The sequence below is a fragment of the Daphnia magna genome, linkage group LG9, assembly GCF_020631705.1.
Source record: "Daphnia magna isolate NIES linkage group LG9, ASM2063170v1.1, whole genome shotgun sequence".
NCBI lineage: Eukaryota > Metazoa > Arthropoda > Branchiopoda > Diplostraca > Daphniidae > Daphnia > Daphnia magna.
The window spans coordinates 9562583-9582759 of NC_059190.1; the positions used below are offsets into that span (position 1 = coordinate 9562583).

Here is a 20177-nt window from a genome sequence, read left to right on the forward strand (position 1 = left end):
CCACTTTTCAGATTCTGAGCAAGTCAAGGCATCATTATAATTAATAGGGACGTATGGTTCTAGAAATAAGGCGCTAGTTGGTTGGAATGATTCTCTGTTGATGTCGTAGTCCAGTGTAAGTTCTTTGAATGCCTCTTCAGTGACTGTGTCAACAGTTTCGTCGTCGACCACGGCAGACATCCCTTTGAAACGTTTTACCTTGATGTATTTAGGGTTGAGCATACGAGCCGATCGTCGAAGTCCTACTTCTGAATCAGTTTGGATCTGTTGTAGTTGGTTTGTTGGTACTTCAACCTGCTGTGCTGGCTCATCGATCTCCATGTGTTCTCTTCCTGTCGTTTCATCTTCATTCCCTTCGGTGGTAGGTGTATGTTGATCATCTACGTCGATTGTTGTGTTAGCTCCGCCAGGGAGGATGTAATCGGTTTGAACATCAGGAATAGGAAGTGCTTCTGCTGCATATGGATTCAATTGGCCGTCCCCTTCAGTCATGATTTCGCCTTCATTCTCTGTCGTTCTAATATTAGCGCGAGCCGGTTCAATTGTCTGGTCAATGAATGGATCAATCTGAATTTGAGAGTCTATTATTAAGTCAATTGCATTCGGATAAGGAATTTCTCCCTCGTATCCTCTCGTTTCGTCAATTATGACGTCCAGGCTAACTACTACCTTTCGCTGTGTTGGGATATATACACGGTAGGCCTTGGAAGACTCGCAGAAGCCCACCAGAACTCCTTCAATGCATTTCGGTTGGAATTTGTTTCGTTTTACGTCCGGAACGTGGACAAAGGTTCTTGATCCAAAGATTCGAAGGTGTGATAAATTCGGTTTTGTTCCATTCCATTTTTCAAACGGGGATGAAGTTGACTTGCTTGACGGGATCCTTTTCAAAATGTAGGTCGCGTATGCAATGGCCTCTTCCCAGAAGCTAGGTGGTAACTTGCTTTTGCTTGCATACAGCATTGATCTTGCCATCTCCACTACAGTCCTATTCTCCCGTTCCCCCACTCCATTCTGTTGTGGTGTGTATGGGGCGCTGGTTTCATGGATGATTCCTAGTTCAGTCAATCTGTTACTTTGCCTCGCACTTACGTATTCTGCAGCATTGTCCGATCGTAAGACTTTAATCTTGTATCCAGTTTGAGTCTCCATCTTTACCCTGAATGATTTGCAATGATCCGAGATTTCTGACTTATTCTTCATAAAGTAGACGTCAAACCATTCCGTCCATTCATCTTTGAATAATGCAAAGAATCGGGCTCCCCCCAACGAAGCGTTGGACATCGGACCGCAGTAGTCGGTGTGTACTCGATCCCCACAGGCCTGGGCAGTATGTGTGCTGGAATGGTTTTAGGATGTCTTGTGCATTTTCCCTTGGGCACACCCGAAACACTTGTAGATTATTTCTTTGAATGCTTTCCATTCTTTTTCTGTAACTTGAAAAATGTTGAGCCCATCAACCAGTAATTGTGTCGCCATCCATTTTAAATTCTTGAAATTCACGTGGCCTAGTCGCTGATGTAGTATTTCAGGAGAGACTCTTTTGCCCGTTGATGTTGCCGCTGCAGCGTGGTCAATATTCACTTTCGATCTGATCTTGAGGTGGTACATGGTACGAGCTGCACGTTCACCCTCCACGAAGATGTTGCCGTCAGGGATTAAAATGTTTACACTGGTGCCAGTGAAGACAGCCTTCATGCCCGCTTCTGTGGCAGATCCAATAGAGAATAGATTGGTACCTAACTCAGGTACATGTAACACTGGTGAGATAACTCGTTCGAGTTCATTCTCAGTAATGACTCTTACACTTCCCTGTCCGTGTACAGGTAAGGATGTGCCTCCAATTCCCGTGACCATCCAGGAACCGAGTTCAATAGGCTGGTAATCCATTAGTAGTGACAGTTGGTCTGTCATATGGGAGGTCGCCCCTGAGTCTGCAAACCAGTCAAAGACACTTCTGGATACGTAACACGCAGAGGCGGGGTAGCCAGAGTCTTTTTTGGTGAAATGTTCTGTTGCGAGTTTGCGGGCAGAAATCAATTTCCTACTGTCAACCGTGTGGTGGGAATCTCTTTGGCAATAAATGCAGTTGAAGACTTTATGAGGGGTTTCTAGATTAGCGCCTTCTTGTTTTGGGGCATGTTGATTAACACCACCACCTCTAGGCCCTTCAAAATTGCCACGACCACCGCGTCCTCTAAAGCCGCCACGTCCTCGGCCTCTTTGGCCTCCTCTATTTGTTGCATAATGGGCGTTATCAACCCCAGATTCAGGGACTGTGGCTTGGAATGCAACTGAGTTGGTAGGTGGTACTGGGGTCTGTACTGCATAGGATGCTACGACTCCCTCTTCAGCTATCAGTCGTTGAACTAAATTATCGATGGTTTTCTCGCCTCTAGGGACATTGGTCCATGCTGAACGGACATGTCGGTAACTCTCAGGTAGTGTTTGCAACATCCTATTGATGATGTATTTGTCTTGCAGGGGACTGCTCATCTCTCTTAGTTTGTTAGCATCGTTCATGATACAGTTGATGTGATATCTAATATCCTTTCCTGCATTTGGTTTCGATAGAGCAAAAGTTGTTTGAATTATATCGATTAAGGTGTATGATTAGGATAGACCTGGATTGTGTTGATAGTTGAAGATTCTAGTGATTAGTTGTTGTTCAATCTCATCGGCTTGGGCAGCGAATAGGGTGCTGATTTTTACCCACATTTCTTTGGCTGTTGGCAGTCCGTAAAAGTTTTGCTTCTGACTTGAATCAATGGAAATCAAGATTGAATTTCGAATGATGATGTCTTTTTGATTCAACAGGTCGATGGCTGCCTCGTTGGGGATTGCATTGTTTGCGTCTCTAGCCTGAATAGGATAATATAGACTTTGTTTAGTTCCTTGAATGGAATTGGAATAATGTGCAGACAAATGTCTTGATCTACAATGTTTACGTGTACTTTGATTTATATTTTGTCTAATTTGAGTTAAGTCACTAGATATGATGCATGGTGTACAGCTGAATTTCAAAGCGAGAGAGAAAGAGGAATAAATGAATTAAATGTGTGTGTTGGACCTTGGACTACACAGAATTGTCTGTACATGTGGTATCGCTTTGGGTGTAATTTTAGGTGGTCACCAATGCAACATATTTTTGTGTTTAAATCAATAAGTCACTATGCATTTTAGAGTAAATTTGCTGTAGTAACTGTATAGTATGTGCATATGAGGGAAAATGGAAAAAAAAACTTTACCACATTGGGTCGGGCTACAACGTCATCACCAGCAGTTGGTTCAATCAAGTGCTTGAGACCATGTTGTTCTAGAATCCCTAGAAACTCGTATTTCCAGTCGAAGTGGTTGGTGCCATCAAATTTCACAATGTGGGCCATGTCTTTGAGACAATTTCCCACTGGGGCGTTGTTCGCCATGATTAGTACTGTGGTTCGGAAAAAAAACAATTTTGTTATCATAGATTCAGCTAATACGTAATTCTGGGCCCATAACCTGTTAGGGCGACAATATATTGACAGATAAACTTACGACAGTATTGGGTTACATTTTTGTGTACTATATTGTAACAATCAGGATACAGTAGGATAATAGAGAGAACATACCATAGGCTGCAGCAGTTTGGAAAAGAATAAATTCAAGATAGAGTAAGAGTTCTAGAACGAGGAGTAGGACACTATATTGGAGTGGTAGAGAGGACATAAGTAAGTCTAAACAGTATCTGACAGTATCCTTGCGTCAACGGGTTTCGGCAACCCGTTATCTTCTGTTACTTGATTCTTAACAAAGAACTCGTTTGATCGCCTCCCAGTGTCCACTTCCAGGGTTTGATACGGAGGCCGATATTTGGTTAACCGAGTATGAAATATCTGGTCTTGTCATGTTTGCAAGGTACATTAGGGATCCAATCGCTTCTCTAACGGGACGTTTTTCCATATCCCGTTTGTCTTCTTCTGTTGTTGGGGACATTTTGTGGTTCAATTTGTTGTTGGGATCGGCTGGGATCGACTTATAATTACAATCTTCCATACTGTACCTCTTCAATATTCTTCGGACAAAATCCGGTTGGTTCATGGAGAGAGATCTTTCTTCTCTATTACTAGAAATGTCAAAACCAACAAATCGATTCGGGGGCAATGTCCTAACTTGGTATTTGCTGCGTAAGTGTTGGAGAATGGCTTCAAAGACTTTGGGTCGGTTGCTACATGCTAAACCGTCGCCTTGGTATATAATGAGGATGGTATATTCCCCATCCGGACGAATTCTTAGATATACACACCGGTCGTTGTGTCTAATTTTTTAAATTCAGTCCTATTGTCAGTTCTTAAAATCTGAATGGAATCGCCAGTTTGGTTCTTGATGAATGCGTAGAGAGTCTTGATGTGATTGAGAACTTCCGTCTTTGTTTTCATGAAATAAGCAATGATCCAGCCGCTTGCTTCATCCTTAAAAAGCAGCATGTATCTCGCTCCTCCAAGGGAAGGAAAGGACATTGGTCCGCATACGTCACCGCAAACTCTTCCTCCAATCCGGTCAGCCCTTGGTGATGTGGACAGTTTAAATTTGATCTGTGCATCTTGCCTCTGGCGCAGTCATCACAGACGCAAAAGTCGTGTGGTCCGGTTCCCAAGTTTAAGCCTTCGACAAGTCTCATTGTAAACATTCTTTGGATGTTGCGATGATCTGCATGTTCTAGTTTTTGGTGCCATGTTGTAAGAGATATCGATTTTTGAGCTGCTTTGGCAAAATCTTCCACATTTTGTGATCTTATATTCAGGTAGTACATGGTTTTGGCAGCTCTTTCTCCAGTTAGTATCAGTCGTTTGTTGTAGTAAAAGTTGCATTTGTTTCCAATGAAAATGCATTAAATTCCTGCTTCAGTAGCGGCTCCGATGGAGAAGAGATTAATTCCGATACCAGGGACATGTAGGACATTTTTAATAATGTAATCACTTTCCTTCCCTTTTATCTGTCCAAAGAAAAGGAAGGGAGGGAAATTCTTTACTTTTGAATCCATTGATTATTTGTTTATATACGTGTTTTTACCTCTGTAATAATTGGAACGTTTCCTCTGCCATGGACGGACAAGTTCGTTCCTCCGATGCCAGATACTGACCAACTTCCTGGTTTGATAGCTTCATAATCCATTAGGAGTTGACGTTGATCGGTCATACTTGCTGTCGCGCCCGAATCAGCGAACCAGTCAAAAACACTTCTGACGGCAAAGCATTGGGAGGCAGCAAAACCTTCGTCCATCTTATTTTCTTGAAAGAATATCTTCTTAAAGAATTTCTTAAAAAACTACTGAAATAGAATGAAGAAACAACAGCACACGTGGAAACCGAAGGTCAGGATAATATAAACAAACTCCAAAACGAAAACAAGTTACTCCTAGAAAGTTATAATATCGTTATAAAACACGAAAAGGCACAGAAAGAAAGAGGCGACGAATTAGAAAAGGAGGTAATAGAATTGAAAACCTTTCTCAAAACAAAAAAAGAAGAAAGAAGTTGTCTACACAAAGGGAACTAGAATTAGCCGCAAGGAATAGAAACCTCGAAAGACAAATAAGAGATAAAGAAACACTCATTTCAGCACAGGAGAGCAAGATACAACGCCTTGAGGAACGTCTAGTGGAATATAAGCAAAAAGAAGCTTTTTACATCGAAGCAGAGAGCTCAGACAATTCTAGAATCGAAGAACATACAGGAGAAGTTTCAAAACTAATTGAACAAATCAACGATCCAACGTCAATAAGTGAAATAAACGACAAATCATTACATTTTGAATTATAGATGCAGAACAAGTTTTAAAGCAACAGCAAACTATTGAAACTAAAAAAAAACAAACTTCGTAACAAAGAGAAACCAAATTTTAAAATCATGGGATTTGACCACTATACTTCCGAGGAAGCTGAGACTTAGAGACACAACCCAAAAGGAAAATCAACAGAAAAAACCCCTACCGCAGAAGAAATAGAAATGATCAAAAACTTTACCCAACCAATAGTAAAAGTTTTGGGGGAACTGTTTTCATTAGAAGATAAAAAATCTATCCCTCCATACAAAGGAAAAAGTACAGACAAAATGATTGGCAGATTGGCTTAACTGATTTGAACAGATTGGCTTAAAACAGCTGAGCACGTAGCCAGAAACAACAACTGGGACGACACCCAAAAGTTACGATTCTTTTCAGACAGACTTAAAGGTGAAGCTCTGGATTGGCACGAAGAATACGTATCGGAACAAGGAGATGAACTTGAATACGATGACTGGAGATCAGCAATCATAGCAAGATTCCAAGACGCCTATGATCTAGCCACGCTAAAGAAAAAATTATTGCAACTAAAACAGAAACCGGAAGAAAACTGCAGAGCTTTCGTGTCAAGACTAAACAAACTATACGACGGAATCGAAGGAAAAGAAGAAAAACTTGATCACAACAAGACAGTTGTGGAAGACCAGCTCTTGAGTAATGTAAAAAAGATGAGGGATACCACCAAAATTAAAATTTTAATCCAAGGGATCTTACCAAAAATAAAAGAAGAACTTTACCTACGAATGCCAGAAGATGCCAACGACTTCGATGCACTATGCAAACAACTATTTATTTCAGAACAAATCTTGCAAAACAAGGAAAACAACGACGACAAAGAACTGACAGCAGTCATTGCTGTCATTGCACACCATGGAAAACAACAAGATTTCGAAATCGAGAAACTAAGAGAAAAAATTTTAGAGATGGAATGTGCTAATAAAAATGAAATATCACAGGAAAAAACTGCAGCCATAGCAGCCACTGACCAATACGAGCCTCGCAGATCAAAATCACGGAAACACAATTCAAGACCACAGTATCCGAGAGTACGATTTAACAATAACCAGAAAAACAGCCACGAATCAAGCTACTCACGCAGCCGAGAACCAAGTTTTTCCAGAAGCAGAGAAGCCAGTCCATATAGAGAAAACTATAACGCCCAGAGGGGAAGGGGAAGTTTTCAAGAACCGACAACGCAACGCCAAACACCTTATTCATACGGGCCACATCAAAATGGCCAACGGCAAATAAACCAAAGACAATTTCAACGGCCACAGAATAATTCGTATCAACCACAAAGAAATATATACCAACCCAACACATTTCAAAATTTTGGGAACCCTCAATGTCAGCCATGGCGTGAATCGACTGGTGATCAGTACCAACCACGAGTACAACCTTTTCACAACACACAACCAGCGAAAAACAGTGACATTACGTGCTACAAGTGTAACAAAATGGAACACATTGCGAGAGAATGCTGGGCGGATATGGCACGTATCAACCGTCAACCACGACGTCAAATGTAGGAAACCACTCACTCATAATTCCAATAGCATTAATCACTATCATGTAAAACCAAATTTTACGGCAGAAATACCCAAACTTATACGTATCCCAATTAGAATTTTTGAAAAAGAAACAAAAGCTTTAGTAGACACTGGTGCAGCAGCCAGTTTAATTTCATCTAGCTTTTATTTTAACATAAGTGATAAAAATTTAAAACAAATAAAAAACACCGATGATCCGATATTTAGGACAGTATCAGGACAAGAGCTCAAATCATTAGGCCAATATGAATTTAAAATAACAATAAATAAGAATCATTTAATTAACCACAACTTTTATGTAATGGAAAATCTTAATGAAAATTGTATCTTAGGATTAGATTTTTTGGCTAGCAATAACGTAAAAATTAATACTAAAAATAAGCAGATCAGTTATGATCACTATGGAGTAGAACATAGTTTTTCCGAAAGTATATTGCCATTGTATAGCATTTAATTTTTTCCGAAGTGGGAATAAATATCCCACTAAGGCCTTTATCCAATTTAGAAGAAGAGGAACTTCCATTAACTGCAAAAGACTACATTAATTAAGAAGCTTTTAGTCAATTAGATTTATCAAACCAGTTAAATAGAAAATTAGAAAAGAAGGACTTTAAAATACCCTATTTTTCTAATAAAGTAAAAACAAAAATTGAATGGTTGCTTGTAAAAAACGAAAGATTGTTTGCCGATAAAGAATCAGACCTTGGGTTGGCTATTAATGTCAAACATTTCATTAATACGGGAGCTAGCGCACCAATTAATCAGCGTCTACGTAGAATGCCTGAAGCACTAAAAAATACGGTAAAATCGAAGATTGATAGTATGCTACAAAATAAAATAATAAGAGATAGCCATAGCCCATTCTCAGCGGCAATGGTAATGGTTAACAAAAAGGATGGTGAAATGAGAATGTGCATTGACTATAGACAATTAAACAAAATAACGATAAAAGATAGATATCTTTTACCTAGAATAGATGATACCGTAGATGCATTGTGCGGTTCAAAGTATTTTTCAACACTGGTTTAAAACTAAAACGAAAAATATTCAAATTCTTTCAAGAGAAGTTGGACTATTTAGGTAACATAGTATCAGAACAAGGCATAACGCCAAATCTTAAAAAATTGGAATCAATTATTAATTACCCTGCACCTAAAAACACAAAAGAATTGAGTTCATTTTTGGGACTAGCAAGTTACTATCGAAAATTTATCAGAGCTTTCGTTGATAAAGCTCATCCATTGACAGCACTGACAAGGAAGTCAGTCAAATGGAAATGGGGGGAAGAACAAAGGGACGCCTTTGATTGTATAAAGAACTGTCTCATATCAAGACCTATTCTGAGCTATCCCAATTTCACGCGCGAATTTATCATCTATACGGATGCATAAGGATACGGAATAGGAGCAGTCTTGGCACAAATACAACCTCGACCCCAATCAGCGGATTCAGCTGCGACCGACGAACAGGATCACATTGAATCAGACGACCTAGAAGTCGTCATCGCGTATACTTCTAAACATCTGAACGACCGTGAAGCCAAATGCTCAACAACAGAGAAAGAAGCATATGCAATCATTCATGCTGTAGATGTATTCAGAACGTACTTTTACGGCCGGAAGTTCACAGTATTCACTGATCATCGACCTTTAGAATGGTTGATGAGCAAATCTGAACCGGCAGGACGACTAGCAAGATGGGCATTGAAACTACAAGAATTTGACATCGTAATCGGATATCGACCTGGTAAGTCACATCAAAACGCCGACACTCTTCGTCGTATTCAAATATTACCCATTGCTAAAGTAGAACCGTAGAACCCAGATTAAGAATTTGGAGAAAGAATGGACTGAATTACAGCATGAAGATAACTATTGCCGAAGAATAATAGAGAATCTCAAAAAGATACAGAACGGAAATAAAAAGGGAAATATAAATGGATAGAAGTTAAATGAGAAAAAAGAACTATTTGATAGATATGGAAGGATAGTAGTTCCCATTGTAAAAATAAGAGAAATCATGGATGAAAATCATGACCACATATAGCAGGACATTTAGGTATAACAAAGACTCTAGCAAGACTACAAAGGCAGTACTCTTGGCCTAATATGCGATCTGATGTCACGGCATACGTTAACAGTTGTTTAAAGTGTGCAAGAAGAAAAGCATTTAACACGAATAAAGCACCATTGCAACCTTTGCCACCAGTAGATAGGGTATGGGAAAGAATTGCAATGGATGTAGTTGGACCAATTCAAGAAAGTGTTAAGGGATATAAATATATTTTAGTATTATCAGACTATGCCAGTAGATTTGTCTATACATTTCCAATGAAGAATCAAACCGCACAAACAATAGCCAATATTCTAGTAAATAAGTCAATAACAAAATATGGAGCCCCAGAAATCGTGTTGACAGATCAAGGAAAAAATTTTTTATTAAATATTGTTCAAGAAATATGTAAATTATTTAAGATAAAACAGATGCGTACAACTGCATATCATCCACAAACTGATGGATTAGTAGAAAGGTTTAACAGAACGCTATGTGATATGCTTGCTTGTTATGTGGTAGACGAACCCGAGGAATGGGACAGATATCTGCCATTCGTCACATTCGCATACAACACGTCAAAACAAGCAACTCTTAAAGATAGCCCATTTTACCTTTACTACGGAAGAGAACCCATTCTACCAAACGACATTAAAATCAACCGTCATTACGAAATGGAAGGAAATCAACATGAAGAATATTCTCGCCAGTAGAAAAAGGCACAAGAATTAGCGAACAAGCATTTGTTCAAAGCTCAAACGAAGCAGAAAAAGTATTATGACGACGGGACAAAAAGTGTCAAGTACAATCCAGGTGATCTGGTACTATTAAAAGCACCACCCCAAACCGGAAAATTTATAAATAGATGGAATGGTCCATTTAAAATCATACGTGGTTTCTCAGAAATTACGTACGAAATCCAAAACATTACAAATGAAAAATAAAAATCCATTGTCCACTGCAACCGACTTAAACCTTATATGGCACAAGATGTTCCGGCCAAACAAGAACAAGAGATAGTTAGAGAGAAAAAAGCAGAAACGACAGCCATTAGACGAAGACCAGAGAGGCCTAAAAAGCAACTTGAACTGGAACAACCCATAATATCATTCCTAGATCCAAGAATGCTATTCCCCAATCCAATAGACCAGACTAATTCTGATTTTAGGACAACTTCACGATATAATTTAAGATCGATAAATCAGGTATCCAATTTCTAAAAATGCGATAAATTTTTTTTTAACAGATGGAGAAAAAATTACTACTCATTTGCATTCTAACTACATTGCAAACAACCCACACAATCTTCTCGTCTGTATGCGATTGCAACTATGTTAAAACACGAGGAATTCTAGATATTAACTCATCATACTATTGCAAAAACCCAAGCACGACCAATCAACCAAGATTCCTAACAAATTATACGCTAAAGACTAAACAAAACCCAGTAAAAACTTGGAAAAGATGGACTTGCAAACAATGGATGAAGACTAAGAAAATAACCGGATCATTCTGGATAGGGTCTTTTGACACAGTTTATTCACAGGAAACAAAATTACTCTCAGCAATTGAATGCTGGGAAATGGTAAATAATAAAAAATGCGGGGGTAATCTTATGCAGGCAGGAACAACAAAGTTGAGTTTTACATCAACTCCTACAGAGGAAGGGAAGTGGTACGCTATCAAAGAATACCATGCATTAAATTACTTAGCGGAAGAGATAACATTAAAACAAGAGACATCAGAAAGATTAGTGGAAAGTCCATTTGGATTCCAAAACACCACTCAGCAAGAAGGAGAGTATACACAAAATCATAACACTATAGTATGGGGAGATAGATCAACGAATTCATCAAATTCACAAATTATTTTTAAAGGTGAAGGGTATATAGAATTAACAAAATCAATGGTTAATGTAAACACTAGCCGTCTTCTAGATTGTAAAAAACAGGTAGAAATAACTTTCTCTAACAAACCAGATATAAATAATAAAGAATTTACACAACCTGGATTTAGAAGTAGTAGGGATGCCTTGACATTTCTTATTTTTCCAGGAGAGACGACCACAAAGTAATATAAAAGTTTTAAAATTTCATTACCATCCTGCTAGAACCAAGTAAATATAGATACATGGTCTTGCAATGAATACGCAGACCCAGTAGCAAGCAAAGTAAAACGATCGACTAATAACGAAATTGAATTTGTTGACAACCGTGCTGAAAAGGAAGCTATGGGGAAAAGACTTTACAGCATATCGTACGCATAGGGTTCGATACGAATGGGACATCCTATAATAACAAACGTAGAAGAAAATGGAATAATGACTAAAAAAGATACAATTGCGTATCTCATGGTTAATGGCTCATCAATAAACACGCAAGTATCAGTCCACAACCAATATGATATCCAAGACCCTTTGCCAACGGGAACAAAATTCGAATACATCGTAGATCACAGCATAAGGCTTATAAACAGTAACATCTGCATTGTGGCAACTGAAAACAATCAAATTATGGCAGAAAATTGCACCGAAAACACATCAAGGTGGATACTGGATTTAACTAACGACCAATGGATTTCTCTGGAAACAGGCCTTTGCATCACCTTACATGATGAAGAAGAGGGACGAGTTAGATTGGCAACACTAAAAACCTGCAGTAGACAGGGAGCAATTAGTGAAAGTCAACAATGGGTTATCGAAATCCTAACAACGAACCCGGATGTGTTGGATAATTTCCCAGATGCATCCATTGACGAATTCGAAGAAATCCAGTTGGAACAAAGGAAATCAGTAACAACAACCAATTTTCGGAGGATTATTGAAACGGAACCATGGGAGAGGAAATATCATATGGGATATGATAGGATGGGGACTAATGAAACATGGTAACCCGATGAAAAATGTTTAGCACACAACGGCGTTAACAAAGCAATAACACTCGAAGCATGCGATCCTAATTGGATCAAATGTCAAACAAGCCTACAAAAATTGACAAAATAACTGTAGCGAAGCATCCAACAAAGGGCAAGCCTTCGAATACTCCTCCGACTTCACGATAAGACCATTTAACACAAACAACTGCATTAAAGCAAACACATCGATGCTCATTCTACACGAATGATCAGATAAAAGTTCCATCTGGGGAACATTCGATCACACAGGACAATTAATGGCAAGTGATAGAACAGGACTTCATTCAGGCGCTTCGGACCGGAAATGTCTAACAAGACGGGTCGATAAATTATCGTTGGGACACTGTCATGGTACAAGCCAGAAGCAACATTTTAGTTTCAAGAACAGAAATCCACATCAACCTAGAACATAGTCGGCAGCAGCAAGAATATCTCTACATACCCAACACGCCTTATTTGGAAAAAATCTACCAATCTTGCCACCATTAAACCATCGTGATCCAAAGGAGATTAACTATAAAACAAACGCAACGGAAGGAATAACAAAAAATTCAACCATAACGACAAAGTCAGCAACATCCATGACTGCTACAACAGATAAATCAGTCATACCTTCCATTGCAGCAACAGTACCAACAAGTGTGAAAACAGAAACAACAACAACAACGATTAGGCCACTCACAACAGCAACAAAACCGACAACAACATTCAAAACAACAACGACAAAATCAACTACTACCACAAAAAAGCCGACCACAACCACAAAAAAGCCGACCACAACCACACAAAAACCGACCACTACCACACAAAAACCGACCACTACCACTCAAAAGCCAAGTACTACCACACTAAAATCAACCACTATCACACAAATATCGGCCTCTACACCGAAATCAACAACAAAATCAAAACCTACTACGAAAGCAACAGAAGCAGAGCAATTACCCACAATAACATCAACAACCGCATCAACAACATTAACTAGTACATCACTCAAAACGGCTATCACGACACAGTCATCTGCAACTACAGAAAAAGTTAACACAGGAACCACAACAACAGACAAAATAAAACAAAAAACTAACCTAGCTGAAATTATTTCTTCCACCGAGCCAAATATAAGCCTAAAGTATCCTACACCAAGTCAAACAAGAGAACAGCCAAGCGAAACTGGAATGACAAAATCAAAGGAGGACGATGAAAAGAAATAGACAAAATTGAGAGACAGAAAAATACAACCCGAGATGAGTCAGAAATTCAAGACAAAAGTTTAAATGATCAATTTAAGGTTTCAAGACAACAAAAAGAAAATATAGCACACGAACGTGTAGTAGATGACTATCGACCGCTAAATGACGCGAATACGAGTAACGGTCTACCAAAATCCACTGAAGAGCTAAGTGACTTAATAAAATACGAGCTTGGAAAGATGCACAAGCAATATAAAATCAGTATTGAAACTGAACACGACAATAAATTGGCAAAGGAAATTCGGGATGTGTACTGCCAGTTATCAAAGATAAAACGAACGCAAGCCATAATCTTAGCCCAAACAAATGGATTGCTTGCAGCCGCCGCACTCGGAATTCCAATGTGTACAAGGATATATGGTTTTGGTCAAGCTATGACCTTGCAACAATGCGACCCAAAAAGGATCTCACTATCAGCAAAAGAGACCAAGTGCGGGTTCCAGCCATTTTTCGTTGACGGAAAAAACAACTTTACGATCGGACTCGACGGATGGTCTATTCACCCGTAATCAGAGTGTTTTTGGAAATCACAATTGATAAACATCAATGGATACCCTTATACGTGCCAGCATATCGCAACAGCGAGAGACTGGATTAAACAAGAAGCGACCATACACACCTCGAATCTGGATTTAATTGCAGAATTCGAAGAACTGCACTTAAACAGCTTCGACTATGGATTAAGGAACCACCCAGCTCATGAAACAATGGAAATGGAACAGCTGAACATCCTAAATGACCTGGTGGGACGAATTAATGAAGGAGAAGGCAAAGAGTTACCTAACATCCTAGTAACAGAAGAACAGGACAATCAAATCGGAAACATGTTTTCCTGGTTTGACACATTAAAAATCATGGCTCTTTCCGTGATTTCCTCCAATACGGAGCTGATAGTAATATTTACGAAGAAGGGATGACAATAGCACACCGAGCAGCCACGGATAATAATTTCCATTTACTCCGTATTCTATCCCATCACGGTAACATATTCAACATCCAAAACAGCATGGGAGAGCCATCATTACTAGTGGCTATAGCTCTCAATAATATGGAATGTGTTAAATAGTTTGTGGATGGATGGAATAATTGTGCACCAAACGCTGGATGAAGAAACAGTGTTACATTATGCTGCTAAATATAACAACAAATTCGTCGCGAAAGTATGTCCAGCGGAATTCAACAATAGGAGATCACGCACATCGAAGGAAACTGCGTTGCAAATAGCTGTAAGGTACAGGCATACACAGATATTATAGAAATATTGTTACGTCGAGGAGCTCGAGATGATAACATCAATACGGACGGAAGATATGCACAGGACTATATAGATGGCGAAGATAGCATTCGAAATCTATTCCGAAAATTCTGAGTGCTAAAAAGAAAAAATAAATGTATCAACAGCCAGACATCATCTAAAAGAAAATGACACCCTATTATTTTAACCAGCACAAAATGTTTCCAATGCTACAATATTTTAGACGCTTCTTATATATATATGGCGCAATTCACGTTGCCTTCCTCAGACCTGTAGTCTGCACACAAAGGTGAAATTGGAGGACCAATTTATCCTGCCGCACAGGGAGGAAAGAATGTAACGAGCCAACTGCATTATTTACGCTTTACAGAAGATGGCAAATCTGCACGGACATTGAGTGTACGCAAGGTGTACACCAAGGAAACGCCCACATGACCAAGTGACCACACGCCACCGCGATCTAAGCCACACCCAATGTGCCACTTGCAATTCTGTATAAAAAGCAATGTTATTCGCAACAATAGTGAGAATAGTGTCATGCTTCTTGGTTTGATTGTATTGCTATTGTAGAAGTCAATAAATACACGCCTGGCAAATCTTACAAAGGTTTACCAGAATCATGCTTGATGTCGCAGAGTTGTTGGTGATAGGTATGTTCCAAATCGTCAGCTCTTGCAACGTATTGTGTCTGCATTTTCGTTCACTTCTCTCTTGCAGTTTGGCATCCATACAAAGATGGTTTTTGCATTGGTTTGTTTGTGTCTAAGATATAGTTGCGTAATGTTACATCCTTTAGGTGCCAGGCATCGATTTCCAGTTGGTTCGCTGGTGCCAGTATTTTGGGAATAATTGGGTTATTCTCGGCGCTTTCATCAATTGCTTGGATGACAATTGGAGCTGGTATCTTTGAAAAGATATAGAAAAATAAAGCTTTAGTGTTGGTTCACTTTGGTCTTTATAGGCTTGTCACACATAGGCCTATGGCTGTGGTATTTGAGAATACGAAGAAGAAAAAAAACGCACGATTGGGGTACAGTTTGAATGCACTGCTGGGGTTGTGCATTAATTTTCTTAGTAATAGGGAAAATTTACACACATGTATACTTACAGGACTTCCTTTGGATGTCCAGGGAAAGAGAACCCGGTCTTATTTGGGATGTTTGAAGACTTCCAAAAATATTGTTAAAGACGTCACATCATATGCACGTAGTTCAGTGGATATCTCTGATACTAAATATTTGCCGATGTTGGACGATTGAAACGGGTACGTAGAATAGCTCTGTTGAGTTTTATAGAGGTGACCAATTGCAACGATAACATCACCAACCATCACGAAGTTTTTAATTTCGATCACGCTTCATAGCCGATAAAAAAACGCCATAAAAAAATCAGCCAGGCTTCGGGATTTAATAATTCCAATCCCTTTAATGTGAGCAGTACAAAACTGACATCCAACTACATTTTGAACAATGGGGCCTTCATTGTGGGGTTCAACACAATTAACTTTGATAAAATAACGGGCACAGAAGGAAGAGAAGACAGCTTGCACTTTTCTTCTTCTACTTGTCACTTTACACATTGTTGGAGAGGCTTCTCTCTTTAAGGAAATTTTTTTCATGTTGCCATAACAATCTTCAAATCGATACACGCTAAAATTTTCTAGAACCCCGAATTTTAAGACATCAGAGGCAATATGCAACAAAGAATGAACATTATACGATACGAAAGATTAGTCGTAAAGGACGGCAGATTGCTTTATGAAAAGGGAGGCAGTATCCTAATATCCCTAACTTTTAGATGCTACAAGATCCAAAAGTTCCACTACCGTCTTGGCCTGGTCTACATCATAAAACTCGTGATTTCGAGTTGCTTCTGGACACTGATGTCCGTAGTTTCATCCATTATTACGGAGAAAAAAACTGACCGGAGAGTAACATATAGCTGGTTCTTTATATGCTTTCCCATGCATGCAGATTGAGATAACTTAAATAAGCATTTCATTAGAAATAAAGTAAAACTTAAATATGTACCAAATCTGATGATGTCTGACCATGGCAAGTTGCTGCAAAACAGTGTCACGCAGAAGACAAACGCGTAGAACAGCTACTAAGCTGTCAATGACACTAAGAGCAATATTATTTTCTACCAAAAAAAAGGACTAACCTTACTTCCAAAGCGACAACTTGTTGGAACTGTTCAAAAACATATCGAGCTTATTACGCAAACAATTATTTTCTTCCATAATTGCTTGGAAGTGTTTGTGCCTCTTTCTAGTACAATGTCGTAGCAGCTTAGATTTCCCATTTGTTTTAAACTCGTTGCACCACTTGCAGTAGGCAACCTACGCATTTTGCGCTTTGTTAAATTACAAAGCTAATTAAATTGCAACCAGCTTTCAACAAACTTCTTCCTGTAAAGTTTTTTTTACACTTTGGACTAGGAGAGAATCTGGCTGGTTGCTGCAAAGAATGAAATCTAGTATAAGTTTTATTATTCATCGGTTTGCAATAATGGGTGTGTAATTAGCTTCCCGAGTGAGGAGTGATCTTCACTGCCAGAATCCCAACTGGACTCGCTTTCAGAAGAAATTTCATTCGCAGGGATTTCTAGCTGCTCTGCAATTGAGCCAGAGTTGCATTATACATTATCCTCAACATTGTTGGTAGTCATGCATTTTGGAGCCATTTCTTTTGGGTTGGATGGGTGATCATCCTTTGGTCTCTTTGTAAAATATTAATTGATCGTAGCTTGCTTAGGACTTCTTTTCTAGGGCGGATGTGCCTGCCAAAATCCATGATGATGTATGAATTTATATACTTAATGAACAATTGAGATTAAATTACGCACAGTTTGCAATATCATGGGAACGGGTATTTGTCTCATCAATCGTCAAGTCAAATACTTCTGAATTTGCTGGTTTTCACCAACAAACTAAGGTAAGACAAAAAAGACGTTGTGTGTTTCATGTCTCCAACAATCATTTAATAGATTTCTTTGAATCATAGGACTAGATCATATGTAAAGAAACAAAACCACAAGAAAACAGACATAAGAGCTGCTATTGCTAAAGTTCTTAAAGGGCTTGCAACTATACGCTCTGCTGCAACTGAATTTGAGTTGAAGAAATCAACTGTTGCCTACTATAAATCTAAACATACTCTGGAAAGTCTAGTTCGTTCGAAGTCCATTAAGCAAGCACAGCATCATAGCCAGATTTTCTCTGCAGCACAAGAAACAGAATTGAGTGATTATTTGAAGAGTTGCTGTTTGCTCAATCACGGGCTAACGACCATAGAGACTCGTAAATTGGCTCACACCTACGCAATAAAAAATAGCATTAAAATTCCCGTAAATTGGAAACTCAACAATATCGCATCAGCAGATTGGCTAATAGCATTTCTTAAACGGAACGCGAGACTATCTATCAGAAAACCTGAAGTAACATGTCAGGCTCGTGCAGCAGGTTTCAACCAGCCCGTAGTTTCTTTATTTTATGACCATCTAAGAAACGTTTATGCGAAGCACAATTTTCCACCTCATCTTATCTGGAATTGCGACGAGACAAATGTGCCAACAGTTCTACCGCCCCCTGAAGTTATTGCCGTAAAAGGGTTGAAACAGGTATCTTTTTCACAAATTGACATGATTTTGGTGTCACTATGTTGGGGACTAGTGCAACCATTCCGTGGAACGCATTGGCCTCTCTTTAGGTTCTGCTAAACAGTGTCTTTGGCCTTTTTCGCTACTGTCTTCTAGTGACTGTAATACAGAGCACTCTTGATCCCCACACATTGAATCAATTGTAAGGAACAATTATTTACACATCTATAGAGTTACCAGGTACTATACATTATACAATTCTATGCATGTTAAACAGCCCCACACAATGTAGAGGCGCTGGCATGTACAAGCCCACCTCACGTGGCTAGACATTATCGTAACACTCATGTGTTACTCCTAACAGGTTATGGGCCCAGCTTCACGCTACCTAACCAAAGTATAAAATGAGCTCAACGACTCCCAGAGAAGTTAGCCATATCGCTCAATACGATGGGACCAATTTTCCACTTTGGAAATTGGGACTGTGGACCCTTCTTGAAGAGCACAACCTGGAAGAGATTGTCACCGGTATCTCAACCAAGCCAGTTGAAGAAAGAGGACCAGCCAGTGGTGACCCACCACAGCCAGGTCACGTCACCAACGCAGCTGCCATAGCTGACTGGAAGAGACGCGATTGCAAAGCCAGAGGCCTGATCCTATCCACCGTGAAGGTGGATCAGCAATTACTTCTTATCAGCTGCACAAATGCTCATCAAATGTGGGAAGCACTATCAGCCCAGCACGTTGAGCACGCTGCTAACAATCAGTACAGCCTTCTCTCCAGCTATTACCACTACAGCTACAAGCCGGGCAACGACATGAAAACCCATATCAGCGAGATCAAGAATCTCGCCCAGCGCCTGAAAGACGTGGGCATGCCACCGACTGAGCAACAAATAGTGACCAAAATCACCTGCACACTACCTGAGGAATATCAAAGCTTCGTATCGAACCTGCGATATGCACCCGCCACATCTCAAACTCTGGCAGCCATCACTACTGACTTACTCGAGGAAGAAAGAATGAAAGCCAGATGGAAGATTCCCACGGTGGTTCCAAGCACATCTTCAGCTTCCTCCGATGCAGCGTTTTTTGCTCAGCAGTCTGTCAACCCTTTTTCGTCACATTCAAACCGAGGCTTGTTTAAGAAGAGGAGGGGCGCTCACAATCCCAATCAAGGCAATCCCAAGAAATGGAAACCATCAGACCACTTTCAGGGCTCGCAAGAAAACCGACAGTCCGAAGGCGTGGCATGTGAATACTGTCACCGAATTACGACGCCAAACCACACAGCTGACGCATGCCGAACGAAAGCCCGACACCAGCGAGCAATGCAAGAAATGGCCGATTTAGAAAAGCTCAAGAAAGAGGACAACGGAGCCATGGCCGTCTACGACACCAACAACATGGGCACACCTCTTCTAGAACAGGATTTCAGCATGATCTCATTCACTTCTCGATTTGCCACCCGAAGCAACGGTGACTACTTTGCTGACTCTGGAGCCACTCGCCACATGACCGACCAAAAGGAGACGCTATCCAACTTCACGCCCGTGGAGAATGGCACTTGGTCAGTCAAGGGTATCGGCTCGTCCAACTATCCGGTTTTGGGAACTGGCGACGTTGACATCTGGATCCACATCAACAACTCGCTGAAACCCGCTACTTTAAAGGACGTGCTTTACGTTCCTGGTTTACAAACGAATCTGTTCTCGATTGCGGCTGCAACTGATG

At 39.8% G+C, this 20177-nt stretch overlaps 1 pseudogene; it reads right to left on the reverse strand.

Moving 5' to 3' along the window:
* Positions 1-1910: 1910 nt before the first annotated feature.
* On the reverse strand, positions 1911-3425 carry LOC116929028 (annotated as a pseudogene).
* Between the last annotated feature and the right edge of the window lie 16752 nt (positions 3426-20177).